The sequence below is a fragment of the Mastomys coucha genome, unplaced genomic scaffold (assembly GCF_008632895.1).
Source record: "Mastomys coucha isolate ucsf_1 unplaced genomic scaffold, UCSF_Mcou_1 pScaffold14, whole genome shotgun sequence".
NCBI lineage: Eukaryota > Metazoa > Chordata > Mammalia > Rodentia > Muridae > Mastomys > Mastomys coucha.
Window position 1 is genome coordinate 41,729,387 of NW_022196896.1, and position 26,420 is coordinate 41,755,806.

General features: G+C 41.7%; 1 protein-coding gene across 9 annotated transcripts in view; it reads left to right on the forward strand.

Moving 5' to 3' along the window:
* Sulf1 (sulfatase 1) overlaps window positions 1–26,420 on the forward strand; it is a 168,234-nt gene that overhangs the window by 52,662 nt on the left and 89,152 nt on the right. For 2 of the 9 annotated variants that reach the window (XM_031366872.1, XM_031366870.1), the window contains one exon: window positions 22,714–22,775. The exons of 6 other annotated variants lie outside the window; for them this stretch is intronic. The gene's annotated coding sequence lies outside the window, so the exon portion shown is untranslated. Of the gene's footprint in view, window positions 1–18,574; window positions 18,663–22,713; window positions 22,776–26,420 lie in introns of all 9 variants that reach the window. One more of the 9 variants, XM_031366871.1, reaches the window with a different exon arrangement.

A 26,420-nucleotide genomic window follows, 5' to 3' on the forward strand; every position in this document is an offset into this window, starting at 1 on the left:
GGGAATAGGGCTTCAGATGCCTGGGAATAGGGCTTCAGATGCCTGGGAATAGGGCTTCAGATGCCTGGAACTAAGGGGTGCCGAGAACTGAACCGAAGTCCTCTGGAAGAGCAGCCAATGTTCTTAACACGAGGCATCTCTCCAGCCCCTCTAAATCTTAATTCAGTATCTTAAAAAGGGATATAATATGAATTAATATTCACAAATGATAAATAAAGAACTTATAGAAGTTCTTTTAAAATTGTCGATGTTAAAAATCTCTCTGTTAGCTACACCTTTCCTATCTAGCACAGCTTCAGTTCATTACTAAAGGGTCCCTAAAATTCAGAAATATTACAACTGTATAACACAGAAACACACTTTGTAGTTTAAATCTCATTCTCACAATATTGTTATTATCAGTACTATACAGTCTTTTAGTCTTTTAATATTTAATCTTCCTCTACATCTACAACAGTGGTTCTCAACCTTCCTAATGCTGTGACCCTTTAAAATAGTTCCCTGTGTTGCGGAAGTACCCCCCTCCCAACTTAAAATTATTTTGCTACTACTTCATAACTGTAATTTTGCAACTACTATGAATCATAATGTAAAAATTCTATCTGCAATTCCAGGGGTTGTTGTAGACGACTGATCTACAGGATTCTTAAAGTCATTTGTCCTTTTCCTTCTGTATTTCTTTTTTTTTTTTAGATTTATTTATTTTATGTATATGAGGACACTGTAGCTGTGCAGATGGTTGTACACTGTAGCTGTGCAGATGGTTATACACTGTAGCTGTGCAGATGGTTGAGGACATTGTAGCTGTGCAGATGGTTGTGAGCCTTCATGTGGTTGCTGGGAATTATATTTAGGACCTTTGCTCACTCTGGTCAACCCAGCTTGCTCCCATTGGCCCTCTCTCAGTCCCTGCTTGCTCCAGCCCAAAGATACACTGTGCTGTCTTCAGATGCACCAGAAGAAGACATCAGATCTCATTACGGGTGGTTGAGAGGCACCATGTGGTTGCTGGGATTTGAACTCAGGACCTTTGGAAGAGCAATCAGTGCTCTTACCCACTGAGCCATCTCGCCAGCCCCTCCTTCTGTATTTCTAACCTCTTTAAGTTAATAGCAGTATTTTAGGTAAGGACGTCTGCCCTGAGTATGATGCAGTCTCTTGGTTTGCTCTGGTTGGCTTTGGCAAGTCACCCTTTAACCCAGTTCTTTGATTACAGAACCCATCACATGGAAATAATACTATGACCTCTGCATGCATGCTGAGGACCCCAGCAATTTTAACAGTAAAACAAAAACCTAGTGTGTTATTGTGACTGTTCTGTTTCACATCAGAGTAAGATGATGTTAAAAGAGCAGAGATTTAAGTTGGCTTTTGAAAAACTTTAAAACTATGGGTTTGGTTTCATTTTGTTTTTTGGTTGTTTTTTTTCCAAACATTCTTCCTTTGGTTTACATTACCCAGTTAAGAATTTAAAAGGAAGCCTTAGCCAAAGCCTCAGGTTCCACCTGGTTTGGGGGTGAAACCACTTGAAGCCACTGCATTTTGCATACTTTCCACTTGAAAAGATCTACCAGCCAGGGTTCTCTTTCAGGGTGGGCCAGGCTTCCAGGAAACTTGGCCAAGCCTTTAGATAAACCTGCTGGAGGTTGTGATTTTATATCAGATCCTCAAATGAGGCCACTCATCTAGTTCCACCTTTGAAAAGCTGCCATTGTAATGTCCCCAGAGTATGTATTGCCATTCCTAAAGGGTGAGGCGTACTGACACCTTGTAGTGTAATGTGGGGGAGAATTTTTCAGCCACTTGGCATTCATTCACCCTAATTGGGAAACCAGACAGGCTGGGGAATAGAGGCTCTGGTGTCAGGCAAAGTATTTGAGGAAGGAATTTCTTTTGATGTCTCAATAAAAGGACTTTCAAGTAAATAGCTTGGAGACCAATTTAATTCATTTTTTTGCTTTGTTTCTTCTTTTACTTAAGCATTCATCAATACAACCGATATTCACTGAGCATTCCTACAGGACATGTGTGTTTTAAATGCCTATCACTGTGACAAGACCTGAGCAAATCAACTCAGGAAAACACTTTGTTTGGGCTAATGGACCTGTCTCAGGAGAGTATTACAAGACAGTAGTGTGTGGCAGAGAAGACTGCTCACTTCATGGACAAGACAAGCATCCTAGTATTATCTTCAAAGGCAAGCTACCAATGGTCTAACTTCCTTCCAGCAGACTTAACCACCTAAAGGTTTTACTACCTCCTAGGAACACCAGAGGTGGTCAACAAAACCCTCAGTGAAAGACCTTTGGGGCACATCTAAGAATCAAACTATGGACCAATCAGGATGCTACTTGCCCATAATTTCAGACCTTAAGAGGCCAATGCAAAAAAGGTCACAAGTTTAAATGTGAGCCTGGGCTACATAAAAAGGCACACAATGAAATTCAAAACAAACAAATAAAAACAAAAAAAAAAAAAATCAAACTATAGAATATGCCAAGCCTCATTCTAAGAGTTTGAAATGTATCAGCGAGCAAAATATTTAGAGATCTAGAGCTCTGTGGATATCAAGTTCTAGTAAGAGGAGGAAGATAATCTACTCATTTCTACCAAATCTATATACTCTATGAGAACAGACAGCAAAGTGAGCAGTTCGGGTCCATTGCAATGCTAAACAGGAAGGTATGCTGAGAAATGGTTTGAACTTGAAGGAGGTAGAGAAGTCCAAGCTGGGAATCTTATAGAAGACAGTCCAGGAAACGGAGGGATGGCTCAGTGGTTAAGGGTTCCCACAAGTTCAGTTCCCACGGGTGTGTTGGCACTGACAACTACTTGTGACTCCAGCTCCAGGGGATCTGTGTTTATATGCATATATGTTCCCAAGCAAATGCATAACTAAGAGTAATAAAAAAATAATCTTTAAGAAAGAAAGCACTCCAGAGAGGAAAAAAACTAATGTGAAAACCCCACCATAACAAGTGGTCTGATACAACACGGGAACCACAGAGAGTCTGTGATGGCTAAATGGAATCAGTGCACAGCAGTATCAGGAATGACATCAGAGTCACCACAGGCCAGTCCATGATGTGGGAAGATTAGGGCTATTTCTCTGGATAAAAGGGAAACCATTGTTGAAGTTCATGCACAGGAATGGTGCTTTCTGACTTAGATTTCCAAAGGTTCTCTTTGCCATGCTGGAAGCAGATGGTAGATGAACAAGAGCAACAAGAAAAGACTTACTACGAGGCTATTAAAATAGATGAGAGAACTTCACACTTAACTTATAGTAAAAGAAGCCGCAGAAATAGACACCGGCTATTTATAAAGGAAGAGCCCACAGCATAGCCTAATCAATTGTATAACAAATGTGAAAAACATTTGAAGAGAGGAAGAGGGATAAAGGGAAGAAGCAGGGAAAGAGGGATGAAGGGACTTGCCTCAGGAGTTCAGTGGTTTCAGTAATTGAGTTGGGATGTCTATTAGTCCTCCAAGTGGAAATATTATTAGGCATTGAGCGCTACAGTCATTGGAAATCATTAGCGTGGTGTCCACAGTGATGAGTTTAGAGAGAGAGGAGGTCTGTGGTCCTCTCTCTGTAGCATCTGGCATTCAGAGGTAGAAGAGAAGAGATATGGAGCTGGGTGTGGGGAAGAAACAAGCCTGCAGTCTCAGTGCTGAGGAGGCCAAGGCAGGAGGCCATAAACTCAAAGACAGCCTGGGCTCAAAGCACTGTGAACAAGGCACAATGTAGAGGGAGCCTGATAGAGGCAGAAGGGGAAATGAAGCCCAGAAGCAAAGACAAAAGCATGGCAGCTCTTACAAGGACTTTGTTGTCAGTAAACAGGGGAAGTGGGACAAGAGAGTTAGTATTTTAAGAGGTGGGACTAGAGCAGTGGCTCAGCAGTTAAGAACCCCTGCTGCTCTTCCACAGGACGCAAGTTCAGATCCCCCCCAGTAAAAATAAATATTAAAAAAAAAAAACAATTAGAGAAATCACAGCATGTTTAGCATGTTTTACAGGGATGGAAATGACATTGTTTTGAGGGGGAAATATGGGAGTTCAGACAAAAGAGGAGAGTGTTACTGACACTGAGATTTTGAATATGTCAAAGATGGCACCTAACCCACAGATAGAAGAATCTACTTAAAAAATGTGAGAGCTGGAGAGATGGCTCAGTGGTTAAGAGCACTGGCTGCTCTTCCAGAGGACCCAAGTTCAAGGCTATAGGGATCTCCTTCAGTTATTCCTGCTTACTCAGTTAAGTGTGAAGTGGTTATGTTGAAGGTCAGAAAACAATGTGGGGAGAAGGAAGTTAGAGTAAAGTAGATGACTGAGGGGATGAAAGAATAATTAGGCTGGGCGGTGGTGGCACACGCCTTTAATCCCAGCACTTAGGAGGCAGAGGCAGGCTTTTGGAGGCCAGCCTTGTCTACAGAGTGAGTTCCAGGACAGCCAGGGCTACACAGAGAAACACTCTCAAACAAAACAAAACAAAACAAAACAAAACTGCAAAGAATAATTAGAAGGAGAAATAAGAACATTTGTCCAGGGTTGGAAGGGGTCATGTCACTATAATACAACCTGAGAACACTCAGGATGGATTCCTGATTTTTTTTTCTCCAGGTATGCACCACACCAATGCATGGACAGGCTAAGCAATATGCTAAAGTGACTCTGGTTAGACTGTACCAAGGAAGAATAATAAGGTAGTTGGCAGGGTACCAACGAAGGACAGGAAGGTGGCAGACAGAAAGAAGGAAGAGAGCCTAGAGTGTGTAATCGGTCTGTATATAATTTCTTACTCGAGAAGAGTAAAAATATCCAGGAGCCAGGGCAGGCAGGACATGTGACAGTGGTTTGATCAAAGAACTAAATAGGCTGTCATGTCAAAGACTTGGAACTGACTCTGAGAAGGAATGACCAGAAGAGGCTTGGTGACCTGAGTTAGATCCTCAGCATATAAGCAAAAAGCTTGCCATGATGGTGCGCAGCTATAACCACAGCGCAGGCAGAGGGACGAGAGTCCTAGAGGTCTTCAGTCAGCCAGTGTAGCAGAGTCAAAGAGGTTTACTGAGAAATGGTGTCCCACGAGGTGAAGAGCCATTGAGAGTGACACCCGACCTCCAATCTCAGCCTCTAGCCTCTGCCTAAGTGCATATATGCCACGGGGGGGGGGGGGGGGGGGGGGGGGAGAAGGGGAGAGGGGAGAGAGAGGGAGAGAGAAGAGAGAAGAGAGAGGGAGAGAGAGGGAAAGAAGGGGAGAGAGGGAGAGAAGAAGAGAGGGAGAGGAGGAGAGAGGGAGAGAAAGGAGAGAGGGAGAGAGGGAGAGAAGGAGAAAGAGAGAGGGAGAGTGATGGAGAGAAGGGGAGATGGGGAGAGAGGAAGAAGGAGAAAGGGAGAGAGGTAGAGAGGGAGAGAGGATCAGAGAACTGAGAGTGGAGTGTGTGAAGTTTGTCCAGAGAAAGACTAGGGACCCTGGAAGAAGGGAGCTAGGGAAGAGAAGTGATTTCAAAGAGGCAGGCAGGGGTGCTGTTGATCTCACAACCAGCTTAACATCTGCAAGCATTCAGGCATGAGTGACAGTGAAAGTGAGGCTGGGACAAGGCCAGCTTATCCCTGAGGAGCCCTTCCTGGGGTCAGATGACAACTTGAAGTAGTAGGCCACAGAACCTGATGATAGGAATTAATTTTATGTAAGATGAGAAATAGAGTGATAGTTAAAGACAGTGAGGACTGAAGAGAGGAGAGGCAAGGCCAGCAAACTTTGGGAGTTAGTTAGCATGTTATAGATGCACCCAACACTGCTTCCAACTTTCTAGGGTATTTAACAATAGTAGAATAGAATATAGACCTAGATAAATTAGTGCATTGTCTATAAAGTTACAGTTTGAGAACGTGAAATGCCTAGTAACTTCTTCTAGTTTCTTCATTTAGTTTCACAGGGAAATAAACAGAGAAAGCCTTTGAAAGATGCCAAGTGTCAGCACAGGAGTCCAGTGTAGGTATGGGAGAGGTAGGTTTATTTTAAGGCGAAAGAAAGCAAGCATCTTCCCTGGGAGAAAGCCAAGTTTGCTGAGAGCCAAGGGAGATGGTGATTTCTATGCAGAACAGTGGCTTGGTTCCTCTTAACTAGCTTGTCATTGTCTCTTTGCTTTGACAAAAGATCATACAGGATGGAGCTTCTTTCAATGAATCCTATGCAGGTTTTATTCCCACAAAAGCCATTCATAGGATTTATCCTGTAACTGCATAGAGGATAGAATCACTATTTTTTTTTTTTTTTTTTTTTTTTTTTTTTTTTTTTTTGTATTTTTGTACTTGTGCCATGTTTCACTCTTGATGCCAGAGAATTTTTATTTAATTGTCTGGAAATTGGGTATAGCACTGGGGGCAGGTTCCCATAGGTATGAACCTGTATACATCCAGAAAATGCTCAGTGGGACTCAGCCTTCAGTTCAGTTTCTCAGTGCAAAGGACTGTGTTTTCACTTAGAACAAAATGGAGAAAAGTGGCCAGGTAGGACTAAATTTTCTTTTCACATTTATCAGTTTCGTCCTTACCTGTGGTGAGGAGAAGTGAAATGACAGCAAGTGGTTCCTTTAAAAACTCAGTAAGACAGAGGAAGCCCATTCTGGTTCTAGGAAAGCAGGTAGCAAGGGTGAGAATGCTCAGACAGGGAAAGGATGCTGGGTTGATACTTACTGAAGTAGAGTCTTGCTTTGTTCTTTCTTATAAATGGCAATACTATAAAAATTGCAGTAGGCTTCTTTACTGGTAGGCAACACGCAAAGCAGCTTTGGTGGACTCCGTGTCACGTTCAGTCCACAGATGTCAACATACATTTCTTCTCATGGCCCATGGAATGGGGATGCCCACAGTTAACATGGGAATTCCCATCTCACCAAACTTAATGTAGAGAACCCCCTCATACATTTGCCCAGAGACGTGTCTCCTTGGTGATTCTAGAACCTGACAGCTTGACAACATTAACCAACACACACTGCACACTTCCTGTTGTCCTTGTTTCTTGGAGGGGAGACAGGTTGAGATAGAATCTCATCACATGGCCTAGTTGGCTTGGGCTCACATCAATCCTCTTGTGTCCGCTTTCCAAGTGCAGACACTCAGCACACATAGCCTTCTATCTATGCTTTTGGGCAGTGGGCATTGTTCTGGGTGCTGAGGCCCTGGGTAAGGCATGCTTTATGGGCTCAGGAGCTGACATCCTAAAATGACTGTGTGGCTGCACTGATGTGACCTAAAGTTATCACTGCACAGGACAGGCATGGGGACTGAACTGTTGGTGTTACCACTAGAGACTATGAGTAATTTAAGGAAGGTGTGGTGAAGATGAAAAGCTGTGAGCACTTGTCCTGAGTGTCCTGAAGCTCTGCAGTACAGAACAACTACAATCCTATTGTTTGTTATCATATACTTCAGAAAGTATGATGATTAGTTATTAGTGTGAGGTATTAGTTATTTGTGAGTACAGTTTCCTTCCAGAACAGAAAAGCTTGAAAGAACAATTGATATATAAGGAAGTACTTGGCTTCTACAGTTGTCTCTAGCTTTTGATATTTGAACAGTAGCAGTTAGTCCTGTGAACTTTGACACCTAAGGCTTATAAATACAGTACTGTGGAATCTATGAGGGTCACCCTAGCTAAGACTCCTTCCATATCTGCAACCAGAAGAGACTTCCAGTGGAGGGATTGGGACACCAACCCAGCCTCAACCCAGCCTCAACCTACAATCCGTCCTGCCTACAAGATGTGCTGGGTTTTCTCACCCTCCCTAAATCACTCATAGTCTATTGTGGTCACCCCAAGGGCTTCCATGCCTGTCCTATGCAGTGGAACAGAAATTGAGGGCATGGCCAACCAAGGACTGGTCCAGCTTGAGACCCATGTCATGAGAGGGAGCCAACCCTGCTAATGACACTGCTAATGACAGGAGCCTAACACAGCCTTCATCAGAGAGGTTTCACCCAGCAACTGATAGAAACAGATGCTCAGACCCACAGCCAAACAGTAGGTGGAGCTTGGGGAATCTGCTGTAAGAGGGGGAGAAAGGATTGAAGTAGCCACGAGGTCAAGGAGAGCACAAGAAAACCCACGGAATCAATTAACCTGGTTCCATAGGGGCTTATAAAGACTGAACTGCCAACCAGGGAGCACGCATGGGACTGACCTAGGATCTCTGCACGTATGTTACAGTTGTGTAGCTTGATCTTCATGTGGGACTCCTAACAGTGGTAGCAGGGCTGTTTCTGACTCTGTTGCCTGCCTCTGAGACCCTTTCCTTCTACTGGGTACCTTGTTTGGCCTCAGTAGGAGAACATATGTCCAGTCTTACTACAACTTGATATACTGATGCTGATAGATATCCATGGGAGGCCTCCTCTTTTTTGAAGAGAAAAGGTATAATAAAACAAGTAGATGGGGGAGGGGAGGACTAGTGGAGAGGGGACTGTGGTCTAGAGATAAAATTAATTAATTAATTTAAAATTTATTCTCTGACAATTTCAAAAATAATAAAAATAAATACTGTAATCCATGGATGGCTGAGTTCAGGACATACAAAATTCAAATCTTAAAAGAAAGAGAACTTCTTTCCCAAGGCTATTGACCATGCTCAGCTGTAAAGAAATATTTAAATCTGTGGACTTTGAGCCAGTTGCCTATAATCCCATTTCCTAGGAGAACTGAGGCAAGATGATCCAGAGTTTGAAACCAGCCTGAACTATGCTGTTAGACATATCTGTAAAAACCTAGTAGACTTATGGACTTGTGCTCACAAAGATTAGTCTATCACTTATTGGTTTCTACTTTTCTTAATTGGCTAATCTGTTGGTTGGCTATTTCATTTGAATAGCCATTTATCAATTGAGTTTTTTGTAACAACGTCATGTGCATATATAGTGCATTTAGATCGCTCCTAACCCTCACTGTCTCTTACCGCCTTCTGATGCCTGCTAATGCCCTTTCCCATATCAATGTCTTCTCGCTTTGTGACACACTGAGCTTAACAAGGACTATCTGTGTGTCTGGACATTTGGAATCATCCAGTAAAGCCTTGTGTGCTCGCTCACCAATGGGTACATAACTAAAAATGGTGACTCCCTTTTCTAGAAGTTCAGCAAGAAGCAAAGTAGGGCCCAACGAGCCTCTGTTTCATCCACGTCTGACTGTGCCCAGTCTTGTACAGGTGTGAGCATAGGCAACCACAGTGGTTGTGGGTTCATGACTGCCAGAGTTGTGCCTTGTCTAGAAGATGATATTTCACAGCCTTTCTCCTTATCTTCCTGCTCTTACATTCTTTTATCCCCAGTCCTGAGATGTGAGTCCATGTGTCAGGCTTAGGTGCAAGCACCTTACCAACTGAGCTGCAAGTATCTCAATGGCCTGCTGTATCAATTCACCTACACAAGAGTGTGCACCACTCCCTCGGGGTTATGACCCCCACCCCAGCCATGGGTTTTCATCAGATTTACAGTAGCAGGTATGACTTCCTTCCTGTGGAGTGGGAATCAAATCCAGCTCATAGCAGTATTGCTACTATTGCCCCAGTGGGCACATCTTGCTTGGCAGGTTGGTATTTTAGTTCATAGACTTCTGAGCTGACAAACTTTTTATGCTTCCATTTCAAAATATCTGTCCCAAGTAGCCTATAGAGAGAGTACCTGAATTTTACTCCAGCTATAGGTTTAGCTTCACAAGAAAGCTAGTGAAAAAATAATAACAGATTCTCATGTCTAGAGGAGAATAGCTCAAAATAGTTTAAACAGCGACAGACTTATGCCAACAATTCTTGATTGTCTTCTGCTGGTGCCTCCATGCCCTGGCCTGCCTTTCATGTTTGCTGACAGCTGTCTTCTTTATTGAGAGTGCATTGCAGGTTGGAGCTAAAGAAGAGCTTAGCATAGACATCATGAACCCCAAAGTGCTTTATATGCAGAGCTTGCTTTTAGAACTTTATCATCATATTATCATCTTGTAAATTGCATCTAAAAAAAGGTTGTAAAGAGAATATTAGAATAGAATAACAAAAGTTTACCTAAGAGAGTATCCCATCAAAAGCCTTCAGGCAGAAACCAAAAGAATACAACAAAACTGTACTGTCTAGTGTCATTGAGAAACAACTGAAAATTAAGACAAGTGTCCAATGCAGCCAGAAGGAAGAAGCAGAGGTCAGGAGAGACTTCTGGGCAGCTTAGGGACTGAGCAGGCGCGAGCTTTAGTTTCCTTCAAATACCAGTTCTGCAGAACAAGGGGCTAAAGCTGTCCTCACAGCCAGAGTTTCTCCATATGGTCATTTATACAGGTTATATGGAAAGATGGACAGACAGACAGAGTCAGTGACAATTAAATAGCCATCATTCATACTGAATTACAAGGTTAACAGTAAATGAGGATTGTGCTGTGTGATTTCTGCGTGTGAGCACACTTGTGGCAGTGTCTGTGTGTTCATGTGAGCACACATGTGGCAGTGTCTGTGTGTTCATGTGTGTATACACATACACTGTAGGTTCCTTTTTCCCTTTAGAATTTCAGGGGAAACGATGCTTCAATAACAAAATTCTGAGATTATGGACATTGCCCAGTGGAAGAGTACCTGCTTTGCATATGCAGGGCTGTGGGTTCTCTGCAAAGCACCAAGATAAGTAAATAAACAAGTAAGCTAGTCCTTCCAGAGGAAGGACAAAGAAGAAAAGAATGTAGGAAGTGATAGGTAACTTGTTGGGAGATTAAAATTTTCTCCTACACTTTTCATAATACATTGCCTCAAACTGAAGGAAATCTAGCTTTCCAAGGATTTTGTTTTAAGGTTAAGAATTTTAAGGGTGCTGTATCTAGCCTGCTTCTTGCTTTCCCAGCAGCTCTTTTGTGCCTGCAGCCTCTGTCATTCTCTAATCCTTTTCAACCCTCTTGACCTGTGCCCCTCCATGACCTTTGGTACCCTGCTTCCTGACCTTAGAGGTACAGAGTTCAGAATTTTTCAGAGAGATTTTGACAAAACCACTGGCTGTTTGATTCTGGTTTTGCTCACCAGATAGAACAAAGTGGATGTAAATATGCTAAGACTACCCCTCCCCTAGCTCAGCCATTCTTGTGACATGGGACAGTTTTAGGGATGGGTGAGAGCTTCTCATTCCCCGTCCTCTGACCAGACAGGGATGGAAATGAGAAAGAGTGAGTAGATTTGGATTTTCTCTCATAAGGGAAGAAGAGAATGAACGCCAAACTGCTAAGAACTCAGTACTGTGCTGTGCAGCTGGAATGACTCTTGATTTACCCCACAGAAGTCAAGTTTCCTTAACCATGTACTTGTAAGTCCTAAGTACAAACAGAATATCTGATGATCTAAAATTTGGCTTTCAAAAAACCCAATTGGGAAATATAACTCATAGAGTAAAAACTCATAGCTAGTCATGTGCCCCAAACAAAGCAGGGTGGCATGGATTTGTGGGGAGGAAGGAGGCCAGCGGTGTATGGCTTCTGAGCTCTTCACCCTGGTGTGACATAATCACAGCTGGAGAAACAGGAACCAACAGTAAGACAGCTGAGGGACCGCAAGTGGTCCAGCTTGCTGTCTTTTTCAAGTTTCAGAGTAGTGTTGGACGATCAGTGAGTTGGCTAGATAAAGGGGACCTGCATTCAGGGATCTTCAGAAAACAAAGAAACCACCACAGCGTTACAATGGTTGAGGCTGTGAAAATAAATTAGTAATAAAAATCTACTCAGATGGAACATTGCATATGCCAACTAAGTGCTAACACTTTGCACATGCTGGGTCTTCTAAAGCTCACAAATCCCATGGGCTAGGCACTCTTACCTAACTGAACTAAGAGTGAAACTGGGATTCAGAAACATGAACTCAACCAAAGTCTCACAGCTGCTAGCAAGTGGCCAAGCCAACACCAGAGCCCAGGTTTTCAGACCCCCTGAAGCCTGTGGATCAATAAACCACCATGGTCCTTGCTAATGGTATCTTGGGTGTGAGAAGATAGGCATAGAGGTTGTTTCTACTGAGCAAACCATTAAGAAATTCCTTTGTATTCATGAAATTGATGTTTGTCAGAGGTTTATTGTATTATCTGCTACATAACCACTAAGTGTCTTAAAATAGCAATAAACATTGATTATCTGGCACCCTTTCTAATAAGTCAAAAAACTAAAAATAGCTCATGTAGATGGCTCTAGTTCAGAGTCTTTAAGAATATAGTCCAAAGTATAGACCAGTGTTAGAGGGTTGGTTGAATAGGAGAATCCTCCTCTAAGGTCATTTACCCAAAGCTGGGCTTGATGGCATATAGTTACCATCTCATTAAGTAGGACTCTAAGTCAGGAGAGTTCAAGCTTGAGGCTGTCCTGGTTTACATAGCGAGACCTTATCTCAAAGAATTAAAAATCCAGAACCCCAAGATGTGTCATTCCAAGAGCTGGTGAATTGGTGCTGCCTGTTTACAGGACTCCTTGCTGGATGAACATCTCCACTGGGCCACCTCAGTGCCCTTAAGACATCATTTCCTCCAGAATGGGTGACCCAAGAAAATAAGACAGGAACTGCAAAGTTTGTTAGGACTTCCCTTCCAAAACTACTTTGTATCATGGCTTCAAAAGTGTAGCCATTGCCTGTATTGGATGAAGCTCTACAAAGCTATAAATGTGTGGAGGCAATGGTCACTGGGAACCACACTGGGGCTACTTGCGGTACCTTGGTACCTTGAGTTTACTAGTGGTTTTATTTCATGAATTGGAATGATATATCTGCTTTGGTACAAGTTCAACAGAGAGATGAAGCATCGGCTAAATTATACTCAGTAATAATGGCAGCTGCCTGTGAGAGTCAGGGTCTGCCCAAGGAAGCTCCAGTTGAAGAACCAGGATAGTCCCAGATTCAGCTGTCTTTTTGCTGTGAAAGTGACTTTGATGTCAAACGGAAGGTCTCCCTGTGGGTGGCATGCTCAGAAAAACACTTGGCTACCATGTGCTTTCTGCAAACAGAATAGACATGCTTATGACTGTGGTCCATATTCATTTATTTCATAAATACTTCTCAAAAACACATTGATAGGCAGAGCATCATCTGCACAAAATCTAATTCACAGTAGAAAATCCCTTCTACTAGTCACTGAGTCTTGTAGATAATAAAAATGATCTCAAAAATTCTTAGATTTTATTTATTTTATGTATATGAGTTTTTCCTGTGCATGCTTGTGGTGTGCATGTGTGTCTGTCTGTGTGTCTATCTACTATGTGTATGCCTGGTGTCCATAGAGGGCAGATGAGTGCATCAGATCCCCTGGCACTAGAGTTATGGATGGTTGTGAACTTTCATGTGGGTGCTGAGGAGACAAACCCAGGTCCTCTCCAAGAACAAGTGCTTGCATTTTACCCACTGAACCAGTTCTCTAGCCCCAAGGTTCACTCTTGCCAATGACAAATTGTAAATCTCCAGAAAATTAAAACTTACGTATCATTGCACGGTAATGTCTGCCCTGCCAACACTCCATTGATAATATCACAAACAAAAACTCCCTAATGCCATTCCCAGTTGTTCTTGATGAATCAAGAAACCAAGTACTCTGTTGGATAGCTTGTACCTTTGCCCAGGAATCAGCACAGCATTTTCTGCTCAACCCCTCCGTGGGCACATAAGCTAGTTCCTCTGACTTAGGAGACAGAAATTTAGTTAAACCATATCATGCATACTGCTCTCCTCCTGACATCAATCTTAGCGACTACATTTGCATCATTTACTTCAGAGCTGTGATTACAATAATTAAAGTGGAAGCTGAGAAGTTGGTACTATTTCAAATAAAAGAGACCTGCACAGGGACACTACATCTTCGTATGATCATAGAGGAATATTATGGTTTTTGTTTTTGTCTTGGAATCACTTTACAAATGTACACCCATTATAATCATGGTCCTCTCTTTCTCTTTGCCTTTCTCATAACTGCCACAGAGACCACTTCCCTCTTCTGTTTACGTAATGGTTCCATACCTAGGCACCACAACAGGAAGGAGAGCCTGCTCTAAGCTGATTAAATCCATTGCCACCCTCAAACATTGGGGCCAGTTGAGAGAGTTTACATCCTTGCCAGAAGTGTCAGGCTCCTCAGCTAAGGACCTGAGGCCCACTTGCTACCTGATACCTTTGATTGGATCACTCAGAGCTTTGATGAGATTCCAGGGAGAGAGTGAGGGGTAGGATGAGAAAAAAGAACACATTGCTCTGACTCAAGAATTATTACAGTCAGTTTTTCATTAATGTCACATATTCTTTTATTTTTATTTTTTAATTGTGTATCTTTTATTTACTTTTATTGTATAAATGTTTTGCCTGAGCTATATCTGTCTGCTGTGTATGTCTAGTCCCCATGGAGGTCAGAAGTGGAACAGTAATTACGAACAGCTGTTAGCCACTGTGCTGGGAATCGAATACAGGTCCTCTTCAAGAGCATCCAGTGCTCTTAAACTCTGGGCCATCTCTCCATCCCCCCTTTTCAATTAGGAATTACCCTTAAAGTCTTTCATATAACCTCATACTGAACATCACTTCAATGAAACATGTTTATGCATTGCTTGAGCATCTCTTACATACTTGCTTCTAAACAAATAGGCACATAAGAAAACTTTAATCTTTCCTGGCTCTTAAAATAATTTTCAATATTTAGAGCAGAAAATTCTTCAATTCTTTAAAAAGGGGTGGGAGAGGAGGACAGTCACACAAATTAACACTTTGGTCAGTGACAGGCAAACAATAGCTCCATTAGCATTGCAAAGAACAGATCAGTAACCCTTCCTAAAACAAGAAATTCCTCTCCAGTTCTCTTAACTCTTGAAAAATTCTGCTCTTACACCAGAAGGAAGAGCTTCACCTCTCTCTAAAAGAAGACAATGCACGGTGTGAACCTTAGATGCATTCTGCAGTTATAGAAAGAAAGAAAGAAAGAAAGAAAGAAAGAAAGAAAGAAAGAAAGAAAGAAAGAGAAAGAGAGAAAGAAAGAGAGAAAGAAAGAGAAGGAAGAAAGAAAAGGGAGTATACAAGAAAACTAATGCAGTCTAAGAATATGACTCATTGGTAAGGCTCTTGTCTAGTATATGTGAGACCCTAGGTTCAATCCCCAGCACCACAAATCAGCCAACAGATAGAAGGGAAACAAATCCAAACAGCTAACCACCACCCATTTGCCCTGTGACCACCATAAGTTTATTTCTAATTAGAATAATTTTGAATGCAGATAAAATTTATAGATGTAAACTGATGACTCAGGATCTATTAGTAATAACATGATTACGAATTAGAACCTAGGTTGGAGTGACTAAGAGCACTTGCTTGAGCCTTCTTTTCTGTGTGCTCCATTTTTTAAACAAAAGCTCTTGAAATATTGGTCTGTGGAAATATTGGTCTGTCTCAGTCCCAGCATGGCCAGAGGCTGAAGGCAATAGAGAATAGTAGTGTCCAGCTCCCGAGACCGCTAGGGTACTTTTTCAAAAAGCAAACAAGTTGGAAAGAATGTATTTATTTATTTCTTTTAAGTTTTGAGTTTTGGCTTGTCTCTACTGTAATAGTAAAATTAAAAACTTGTTATGGACAGCCTCAACCTCCACTCCCATAAAAAAGAAAGAAAAAGAGAGAGAGAGCAAGAGAGGGAGGGAGAGAGAAGGAAAGTAGGAAAGAAGGAAAGAAGAAAGGAAAGAAAGAAACAAAGGAAGGAAGGAAGGGAGGGAGGGAGGAAGGAAGGAAGGAAGGAAGGAAGAAAAAAAGAAAGAAAGAAAGAAAGAAAGAAAGAAAGAAAGAAAGAAAGAAAGAAAGAAAGAGAAAGAAAAAGAAAGAAAAGGAAAAACTTAAAAGGCAAACAATGGGCTAGGAGAAAGTATTTGCAAGAGTGGCTTGCAAAGTCAACCACTTGCTGTGGTTTGAGGGAGTGGTTATGATAATGACAGCAACCATGGCCTGAAGGAGAATGAGGTGGGCACTGTGGATGGGTTGAAAAACCTGAGTCCTTTAGGATGGAAGTTCAAGCGGAGGCCAAGCACTTCCTGATAATACATCAGGAGTTTTTACTGAACTCTGTGGTCTGCTTACTTGCAGTTCTAACAGGAAGCAGCTGCTAATTAAATAGACAATCTCTAAAGACTGGATGAAACCAGAAAAATTCAGGAACACTTAGAACTGATGTATTTAAATGTCTTTAGTATAATATTACATCTTTAGAGTTAAATAGCTGTTTGAGAAATTCCTTTAAAAGTGTTAAACGGCAGGCAGTGGTAGCTCCCAGCACTTGGGAGGCAGAGGCAGGTGGATTTCTGAGTTCGAGGTCAGCCTGGTCTACAGAGTGAGTTCCAGGACAGCCAGGGCTACACAGAGAAACCCTTTCTCGAAAAACCAAAAAAAAGAAAAAGAAAAAAAAAGTGTTAAATGGTTCTAGGTCAAGGGTTTTTTGTTTTGCGTTGTTTTGTTTCTTTAAAAATGTGTTAAATGGTTCTAGGTCAAGGTTTTTTTTTTTTTCTGGGTGACCTTGGATTTGCTCCATCTTCAAGGAATTATATATATATCCTAATAAATGCATCTTGGTGCACTTGAAGACGCCAACAAGAACGGGAATGTATCTCTGGAAACATAACCAGGCATACAATTTTATAATATCTAGTATTCCTTCTAGAAAGGCGGGGATGTTATATTCTGTTCCTTCCACCAGTTTCTTACCAATCCAGAGGAAACTTTGATGGAGCTTATTTGATCTTCCAAGTGTCATTAAATGAACCTCCTTGATAAATGAATAATTTAAAGCTGCATTTCCCCATTCATCCGAGGTTTAAAAAAAATGAGTCAAGATAGTAGCATGCCGAGGCAATTTGCGAAACTGATAAGACCACATATTGCTCTGGTCTGTGAAATGAGTGTTACTTTGATAAAAATTGATGCCATGCATATTTTAAAAGAATTGTATTTTAAAGTACCCTTAAGAGAAGTTGCCAGTCCATAGTAACATGAGTGAAAATTTTTAAGTCCTTCATATGAAGGCAAGAAGATTAGAAATAAGCCACTCACTTCAACCACAAAACAAAAATTAAAACTAAATTAGTGTGGCCAATATAGTACATTGCTATGTAGAAATATGTGGATAATATATTTTAGAATTTATTTAGATGAAAAAAACCTTTCAGTCCGAATCTCCCTAGGCCACAAAGAACGCTTGGGTTTAACAATGAAAATACGGAGGAATGAGATCCACTTCCCTTGGAGCTGTGCTGCAGCTTAGTAGAAGGCACCTGGTCTATGTTCTCTGAAATCTCTTGGATGTCTGCCATGGAAAGCCCCAAGCTTATGTGCCTGTGTTTACACGTGGCTACTGCAACTCCAGCTTCACTTCCTCTCAGCTTTAGATCAATAGAGAACAGAGAATTGGCTTGCTCTCCAACACAGACAGCAAAGCCCCCAGACTAAGTCTCACTGGTCCTGACTGATCCACCTTTGGGCATTTATTAGCCTTTGAAGCCACCACTTCTGCTGGGGGAATAGGAAGCAAATTTACTCTAAATTATGTTTCCATATGAAGTGAGAGTGGGGAGAAATGTGGGGGTTTCTAGAACACTGGATTCCAAAGGGAAACAGATGGTCCCCACAAAACAAAATCTGTAAGCCAGGCATGGGGGCCGTGGGGAGTCAGAGACAGGGAGATTCCAGGCCAGCTTGGGCTACATAGCTACATACACTGCCCTCCCACTACAAACAAACAAAAAATAAATAAAAAGAAAAATCAGAGACAACTACAAGAGTATGACCCATGAACAGGAAAAAGGCAAATGCTAGCATTTGCCGCTCCAGTATTACCATCTTTAAAATAAGATGCTAGCTTCATATCCCTACAAAGACAATAGGAATACAAGTACAATACAAATAGATGGTTGGCTTCGATATGATGAGGATTCTAACTGAAAAGTCAACAGGGAACAAATACTAAGACATACATGCAACTGCCAGGGAATGGCACACTTTCCCTTATCCGGTGACAAATCAGCAGATCCCTGTTCTCACTACCAGCCCCTCCCACCTATTTCTTCTTACTAGAAACATTGACTAGTTTATAAAACATTTATTTTAAAACACAGGATGGAGCTGCAAAACATAGACTTCCACAGATGTTTTTCTAGGAGTCCTTGGGCATCATTCACCAACTTCTATTCTCTTAGAGCAAAATGTGTTTTCCATCATTTAAACCAGAATGGCAGACTCATAAGCCATGGAGAAAGCCTGGTGAGATGGCAGAAACCACCTCCTACCCAGCCTGATCTTCTAGGGATGCTGGGAGGCTTCCTGGCAAGGGGACCCAGCATGTAACTGACTGAATTGGTGGCTAGTCTTCCACCTACTCACCACATGTGCCAACTTGGGAAAAACAACTTAAACTCCAGTAAAACATGGAGGAAACAGTCTCTGTACACATCAGGTCACATCAGGTTTTATCATTAGAGGCTGTGGTTCATACTACACTATACCCATTTGAGAAAGGAGGGGATGACATAACTCTCAAGCTCATCTTCTCTGTGTTTCTCTGCAGAAAGAAGACCACTAGCTCCCAAGGTACAGACACTTGATGCCTGTGCATTCCTCATAGCCTTTGGTATACATAGGAAGGCTCCTTAAAGGTTTGTTGAATGAATGTCAATACCCTAGCTGAAAGATGGATAACCCAAGATATGCATAGCTGCATACATCGAAGGCTTCTTAATGATATCACCCTAGGATCCTATGGAATGAAATACTATTGGCAGAAACTAACATTAATTATGTGTGATTCCCTATACAGCTTCTGGGCTCAAAACCCATGTTAAATAGATATACAAATAACTACCTTTATTCCCCTCTTCTTCTCTCTCTCTCCCTCTCCCTCTCCCTCTCTCTCTCTCCTCCTCTCCCTCCTTTCCTCCCTCCCTCCCTCCCTCTCTATTTCTATTTCCCTCCCCTTTCTCCCTCCCCAAAGACAGGATTTCTCTGGAGACCAGGCTGACTTTGAACTCAGATATGACACCTCTGCCTCCTAAATGCTTGGATTAAAGGCATGTGCCACTAGTATGCTCTGCATATGGATACTGGGGATTGAATTTAAGTCCTCAGACTTGAATGGTAAGCTCTTGAAGCACTTTACTAACTGAGTTATTTCTCCAGCCTCCACCTCCTCCTCCCCTTCCTCCTTCTTCCTCTTTCTCTTCTTTTTCTTCTTCTTTTTAATAAAGAAAAAAAATTAGCCAGTCTGTTCAGCTTGCTCTTGTTAGGTTTGCTAGCTTATTTGTTTTTGTTTACCTTTGCTTTCTTTCTTCTTTTAACCCTCCAACTGTTAGCAGAGGCCTTTGCTCATTCGTCTCCTAACAGGATGTCAGAGAACAAAAGTCCCCAGCCATCCACGACTCTAAAAGTTAAAGAATTCTAGCTTTAGACTGATAATACACTCAAGCCAGAGCCCCAATCTGCAGATGACTCATTCAAGAGTCCACCCCAGTGTGACAGGATGTTCTATGAGTTCTGCAAACACCCGTCCAGGAGGGAAGGGAGGGGCGCTGAGGCGTGGTGTCTTTGGAGAGGATCTTGGAGACAAGAGACAGAGAATGGTACTAGAAGAGCGAAAATACTATCAAGACAAAACCCCAACGCTGGTCTCTCCCTTTGCGAGCTTAAATTTATCTCCCAGAGCAATAGCCAGCGTTAGCCCTGCAGCTGGCACCCTCATGACATCCAGGGCTGTCTCCGAAAAGACAAGAACGGTCCATCTTGAAGTGGGTTCCTCCTTCTGCCCTGGCATCTCAGCTCACCCCTACATTCTCCTTCCGCCCTGGCATCTCAGCTCACCCCTACATTCTGGAAGGCTGAGAGACTGGTTCTGAATCAAATGCCTTATCCATTCCCCGGGGAGAGAATAGTTTAAAAGTTAAGAAATGGCTTTCAGAATGATTGGTAATAAAACCCGATTTGCTCATTTTTCTCATTCTCTTTCTTTTTCTCTTTCTTCTTTTTTCTACTGAATGAAATTGTCTTGAATTTGGGGCTTAGTGAGAAAAGAAAGACTTCTAAGGATGAAAGATCTCATGCTATTTGAAAAAGTATTTAAATGTCCCAATCTTCTCACAGCCTACAATGACATGCAAATTAGAAAAGATCTTGTCTTCAGGAGCTTAAAAACCGCCAAACATGAAAGGTTGGGGTAGTCAATTCATTTTGTTCCTTCTGATGCTGGAGACTGAAGCCAGGGCCTCGAGCATACTAAGCAAGTGTTTTGCCGCCCCTCCCCTCTCTCTACAGTCAACTCACTTTTCAAAATACAATTAGGATGAGGCAGTATCCCTAAAAGATGTTATATCACCATCTAGGCTAGTGTTTTATTGCAGTAGTGTCCACTAAGCTAGCTTCCAGATTCCAAGTGAACTTTGGAAAGGAACAAATTGTCCACTGGCAGAGGAATGCACAGGCAGTCCCAAGAGTCCAGAGATGGAACACAGAGTTTCTACGGAAGTGAGGTAGATACAGAAGAGACAGAAAGAAGTTAAAGAAACCTTTACTGGAGTCTAAATTTTCTTGGCACACCAAAAAGAACCCAGCATTTTAGTGATGGTGAAATTCATTGGCCAAATATCAGGGAGTTTTTTAAACTATAACTGTTTTAACATGAGATCCAAGGGTGAGAAGGCATTGGATTTTGAATGGCAGAAAACATGGTCTGTCAGCATGGAAGAGTGTCTTAGTACCTGAATGAACAGAATGGTATTTGCTTTCTTTCGCCTGTTTTTTAAGGCTGTGGATTGACACCAGGTCCTCTCCCATGCTGAGGTCCCTTCCAGGCTGCACCCCTCCCCTCTGATCTACACCCAGAGCCTTCAGGAAGAAAGATACTTGGGCTCCTGATTTGAGAGGTTTTGGTTCATTCTCTACCTGCTGCATGATACATGTGTTGTCAGGGTCTATTAAGGCAAGACTGTGTGTTGAAAGGGGAGTGATTGCCTCTTGGCAGCAGAAAGTAAAGGGGTTTAGATCCCAACTCACTCCGTTCAAGGTCATGGCTCCAGTGACCTACCATGTTCTCACCTGTCTGTCTCCCAAAGATCCCATAACTTCTCAGAGCATGACAGCTAGTGATCAAAGTCTCAACACCTGTGAGAGAAATGCAAGACCTAAACTGGCACTAGGCATATACTGACACCTTCATTAGAGTCATATGCTTGTGTGTTTGTTTTTATGTCAGCCTGTCTGTTTGTCTGTGTGATTTGGGACAAGGCCTCACTCATTATGAGGACTTGCTAGTCTTAAATTCACAGAGCTCTGCCTGCAGCTGCCTCCTGAATTCTGGGATGAAAGATATGTGTCATCATGCCTAGCATGGTCCCTCTTAATTTAGCCAGATTAGCATGAAGTAAGTTTTCTGTGATTCCCATAAGTCTCTAACCCAAGAAGCTTTGAGCCTTTCCTACGTGACATCGCTAAAAAATTCTTAGAACGATTTTAGGAAAGAGTGAAAGGAAAAAGCAGATAAGTATGTGTCTCTGGAAGGAAGAAATAGAGACCAACTGAGCCGGATGTCAGGGGGTAGGGTCAGTAGGAAAGAAACAAGCAAGGTTGCAGGTATGTACATTAATTTCTACTGGGTTCAGCAATGTCAACAGCTGTCATTTATGTACACTTGCAAGTATAAAGGTAAAATTCACCATCAACCCATGAGACAAGAGCTAAGCTAGTCTCAGGGAAGAATGACCTGACATTTCCACTGACAAGCACAAGAGCTAACTAGATCTATCTCTTCCCCAGAGAAACCAAAGCAGTACAAGTAACGGAAGTGCTTTCCCTCCTGTACCACACACTAACCCAAGACCAGCTGTTACTGCTCCCATGAGAAAATGGAAATACAGACTTGGCCTTAGTGAGGGAATTTTTCAATCAGCTATAGTGACTGTGTCACACACAGGAAAGAAGGAAGAGAATGTAGAAAGGGAAGGTACTATTTTAGCAGTAGTCTCATTAAAGCAAGGGTACCAAACATGTATCTAAAAACAAACCCGAAGTTCTCCCAGGGAGGTGAACCTGCAGAGAATGCTTTGAGAGTAGAAAGAACATCTTTGCTTCTAAGCTTCTAATTGTTTGTTAAGAAGAGCAAGCTGTCTGATAAAATATGCAGGAATGGTGAAGATGTGTGTGTATCAATTATGATGTCTGTATTCTACAGGACAGAGTACAACACCTTCTTTTTAGCGGGGTTGTGTGTGTGTGTGTGTGTCTGTGTGTCTGTGTGTCTGTGTCTGTGTCTGTGTCTGTGTGGGGGGAACATATGTGTAGGTCAGAGAACAAGTTTATTCTACTTTTACGGGTTCTGGAACTCAAACTTGAGTTGTTAGGTATGCATAGAAAGTGCTTCTATCTTCTGAGATGTCCCATCAGCTCTGACATTCACTTTTTAATTACATGTAAAAAACATAGGAACATAAATACTTTATGATTAAAACTGTGGGCTCACCAATTTGTAGAGGAGAGATGTCAGAAATAGAGTGAGAATGAGAAGGAAGTACCCCTTCTTCTGGGGCCTAGGCAATCAGGGTTGGGCCCTCTCTTGACTCTGTGGCCATCCAATGGATGGGCTGGTGGCCTGACATGACTCTGCACACCATTTCTCTTTAGGTGAAACCTGTAGTCAAGTGCCTTCCTCTTTCTCCCTCCCAGCTCATTGATGTCCTGTCTCCTGGAAGCCTCTACTTGAAAGGGTTCTGTACACACTGGAGAAGGTAGGAAAGGGCGTCTCTAAGTCCTCTGTGTGACATCGACGAAGTTCCTCAATTGGAAACAGAGCAGGCATTAGTGGAAAACAAAAAGTATTAAAATAAATAAGCATGGAAGGATGTTGCTCTGAATTATGCGTAATACACATCACCAGTGTCATCAAACCATGCATTTTGTGTAAGGTCTCAGGCAACAGACTGGCAATGCATGATAGAACACCCTTAGCATGTACATGATTCTCCTCAAGGCCTCAACGGTTCAGTTCTAAAATGAGGAGGAAACAACTCTAGTCTATTCTAACTTTTCACTTCTCTTGCTCTTTGGTTCTATGAGGCAGAGATTGCAGTGACCAACCTAGTGATCCTTGTTGTTTCCCTATCAGAACACTTCTGTTTTATTGAGAGAAAACTAAAACAAAAGACAAAACACTGTGAGTGAAGATGCAGCCCAGTGGCAGAGTACTTGTTTTGTCTGCAAGGCCCTGCGTTAGATGTCCAGTACCAAACAGAAAAATAGAAGGAAATAGAACAATTAAGCCCTTTAAGAAAATCTTCTATTTTTAATACTTCAATCTTATATTTGCAAATTAATTGTCACAGTACTTATAAATCAGTGCAGCCCGTTTGACCCTGGGTCACAGCATCCCAGTCGCCTCACTGACTACGAAGCTTAAGTAGGTTGAGATGTGTCAAGCCGTACACATACCACAGGGGGGTCCAGATCTGTCCCTTCTCTGCCTGGTGAGGACCATGTATGGCTACGATGACCAGAGTGTTCTTGGGCCATCAGTAGCCATGTCTGCGCAGCCCAAAGACTTTCATGGCAGCACTATCCTCCTTTTTTGTGATACCATATGAAGCAGTTTGAGAATCATGGTGTAGACTAGGCAGCGTTACCAAGCAACTTTAATTTCACAGTGGCTAAACATAAATCCAATTAAAGGAAGTATTTTGACTTGTGGATTCATAGGTTTTTCTTTCTAAACTTTTCTAGCTTATTGATGATTACTTTAGATTTTAGTAATTGACAATGGCTTCCATTTCATACATCCAAGAATAGAATGCCAACTGCATATTCATCTGAGTTTATAAATCTTAGTTGAAGGCAAAATAGAGACAAGAAAAACAAATTATTTTTAAAATTCCTATAACGTATAAAAATCTTGATGCCCCTCCCTGAGATTAAATTTTAAAAAATGCACTTTAAGTAAAAGCAGTGTTCCTCTTTGCAACTGAAAATTAAATCAGATAAGATTTATAATATTCAGGGCTGAAGAGATAGCTCATCAGGTAAGAGCACCAACTGCTCTTCCGAAGGTCCTGAGTTCAAATCCCAGAAACAATATGATAGGTCACAACCATCTGTGATTGGATCTAATACCCTCTTCTGGTGTGTGTGAAGACAATGGCAGTGTACATACATATAATAATAAATAAATCTTTAAAAACAAGATTTATAATAGTGAAAAGGGAAAAGAAAAGCTAGCTACAGGTAATCATGATATGTTTTAAGTGTTTTGTTTGTTATTATTTGGTTTTATTTGAGACACGCCCCTACTCTGTAATGCGTGTTGGCCTAGAACTCACATTCTTACTGCCTCAACCTTCTGAGTGCTGATGTTTTTCCAACCAGTAAAAATATAAGGCAAGAAAATTTGAAAAAATTAAAATGTATCAAGATTCATGTGTAGGAGTTGCTGGTGCTACAGCCTGTCTGTTCAACATCAGGATTTTATATTTAAGTAACACAATAGTATCAGTGTTTTCTGAATATACTGATGTACTTAGGATCTTCATGTTGACAGAGTTTTCATATCTTTGGCTGTAGACCATGACCAATACCCTTTGGAAGGAAAACTCAAAAAGAGTGTGGGCCGTCTGCCTGAGCCTATTGTTCAGTTACTGTTCCCATTTTATAAGGAGGCTAAAGAACCATCATCATATACTATGATAAAAGTCACTTGAATCTGGGAGGTTATAAAGAGCTCAGTTTTGTTTTTCATTCCCATGGCTTATGAATGATTGTAACATATTTTCATTGACGGAGGAACTTTAAACTACTTTAGTTAAATTTAAACATTAGTAAAATCTAGTTGAAAGGGCTGGTGAGATGGCTCAGCAGGTAAGAGCACTGACTGTTCTTCCAAAGGTCCTGAGTTCAAATTCCAGCAACCACATGGTAGCTCACAATCACCTGTAATGAGATCTGATGCCCTCTTCTGATGCGTCTGAAGTCAGCTACAGTGTACTTATGCATAATAATAAATCTTTGGGCCAGAGCAAGCAGGGACTGAGCAAGCGGAGTTGACCAAAGGGAGCAGGGCCAACCAAAGTGAGCAGAAGTCCTAAAATTCAGCTCCTAACTACCACATGAAGGCTCACAATCATCTGTACAGCTACATACATACTCACATACATAAAATAAATAAATAAATCTTTTAAAAAGTGTAGTTGAGAACTTACTATATGAAAAGAGAGGTTCACATCCCACTGGTCCCTACACTGTAATTACACATTATCTATGTCTTTCTCTATACATTTATTTTACTTTATATTGGTATTTTGTCTACAAGTATATCTGTGTACCACATACATACATGGTGCCTGCCCCAACAGAGGCCAGGAGAGAGTGTTAAATCTCCTAGAACTGGGGCTACATGACTGTGAGCCATCATGTGGGTGCAGAAAATTGAACCCAGGACCCTCTAGGAGAGCAGTCATTGTTCTTCAATGTTGAGCCAACGCTCAGGGCTCTAATTCTTTATTTCTCCAAATTTCTCACTAAACACAGACTGTTGTTGTCCTGTTCCAAATATAAACCAAATGCCTCTGTTTGGGTTTAAAAAACAAATGTTTTCCTAACATTTTAAACCTAGAGTTGTTATTGAGTGAGGGAAAGAAAAACATTACTTTTAGTTAAGACACGTCAGTGATATTTGACTGCATATAAAAGAAATCAAAATACGGCCTACTGTCATAATGGAAGACAGGCATCTAACACACAAACATGAAAGTGCAGCTTGTAACGGTAGTCACTGTGAGGCCAGGCCTCCTTCCTCTGTCTACAGCATGGCACAATCCACCTGTGACAGCACTTTGTGCCCCAAGGTGGCTGCTGAAGGTCCTCGAGCCACGATCTTTTTCAAACAGCAACTGCTCTCTCATGGAATCAGTAACCCGATATTATCTTTCTTCATGACATCTCACTGGAAAGCATTCAGACATGCAAGCACATCACTACCAGGGAAACTGAGAAATGTTACCTAAAACTGGGCATGCAACCACTACAAATTAAGTTGTGTTTGTGTTATGAATGGAGAAGATATGAGTGATAAACTAGGCAGTCAACAGACAGTGTTATGTCATTTATAACTATTCTAGTTTAACTTAAAAGTGTGGTTTTTTTAGCAAATGGCAACAGAAATGAAAAGAGGTCAGAATATGGAGGAAAATGGGTGTCACCATTATACTAAACACAAAAGTTCCTCATGGCCACCAGTCTAGCACTGGTTGGTGTTCTGTGGCCTTGCTCCCAGATCAGACAAAACAGTGATGCATGGCCAGATGAATTTCCAAGAAAAAAAGGCAATTCTCACCTCCCTCTCCTCTGTGCTTCCAACCTAGAAAAATTACATTTCCCAATTTCTGTCC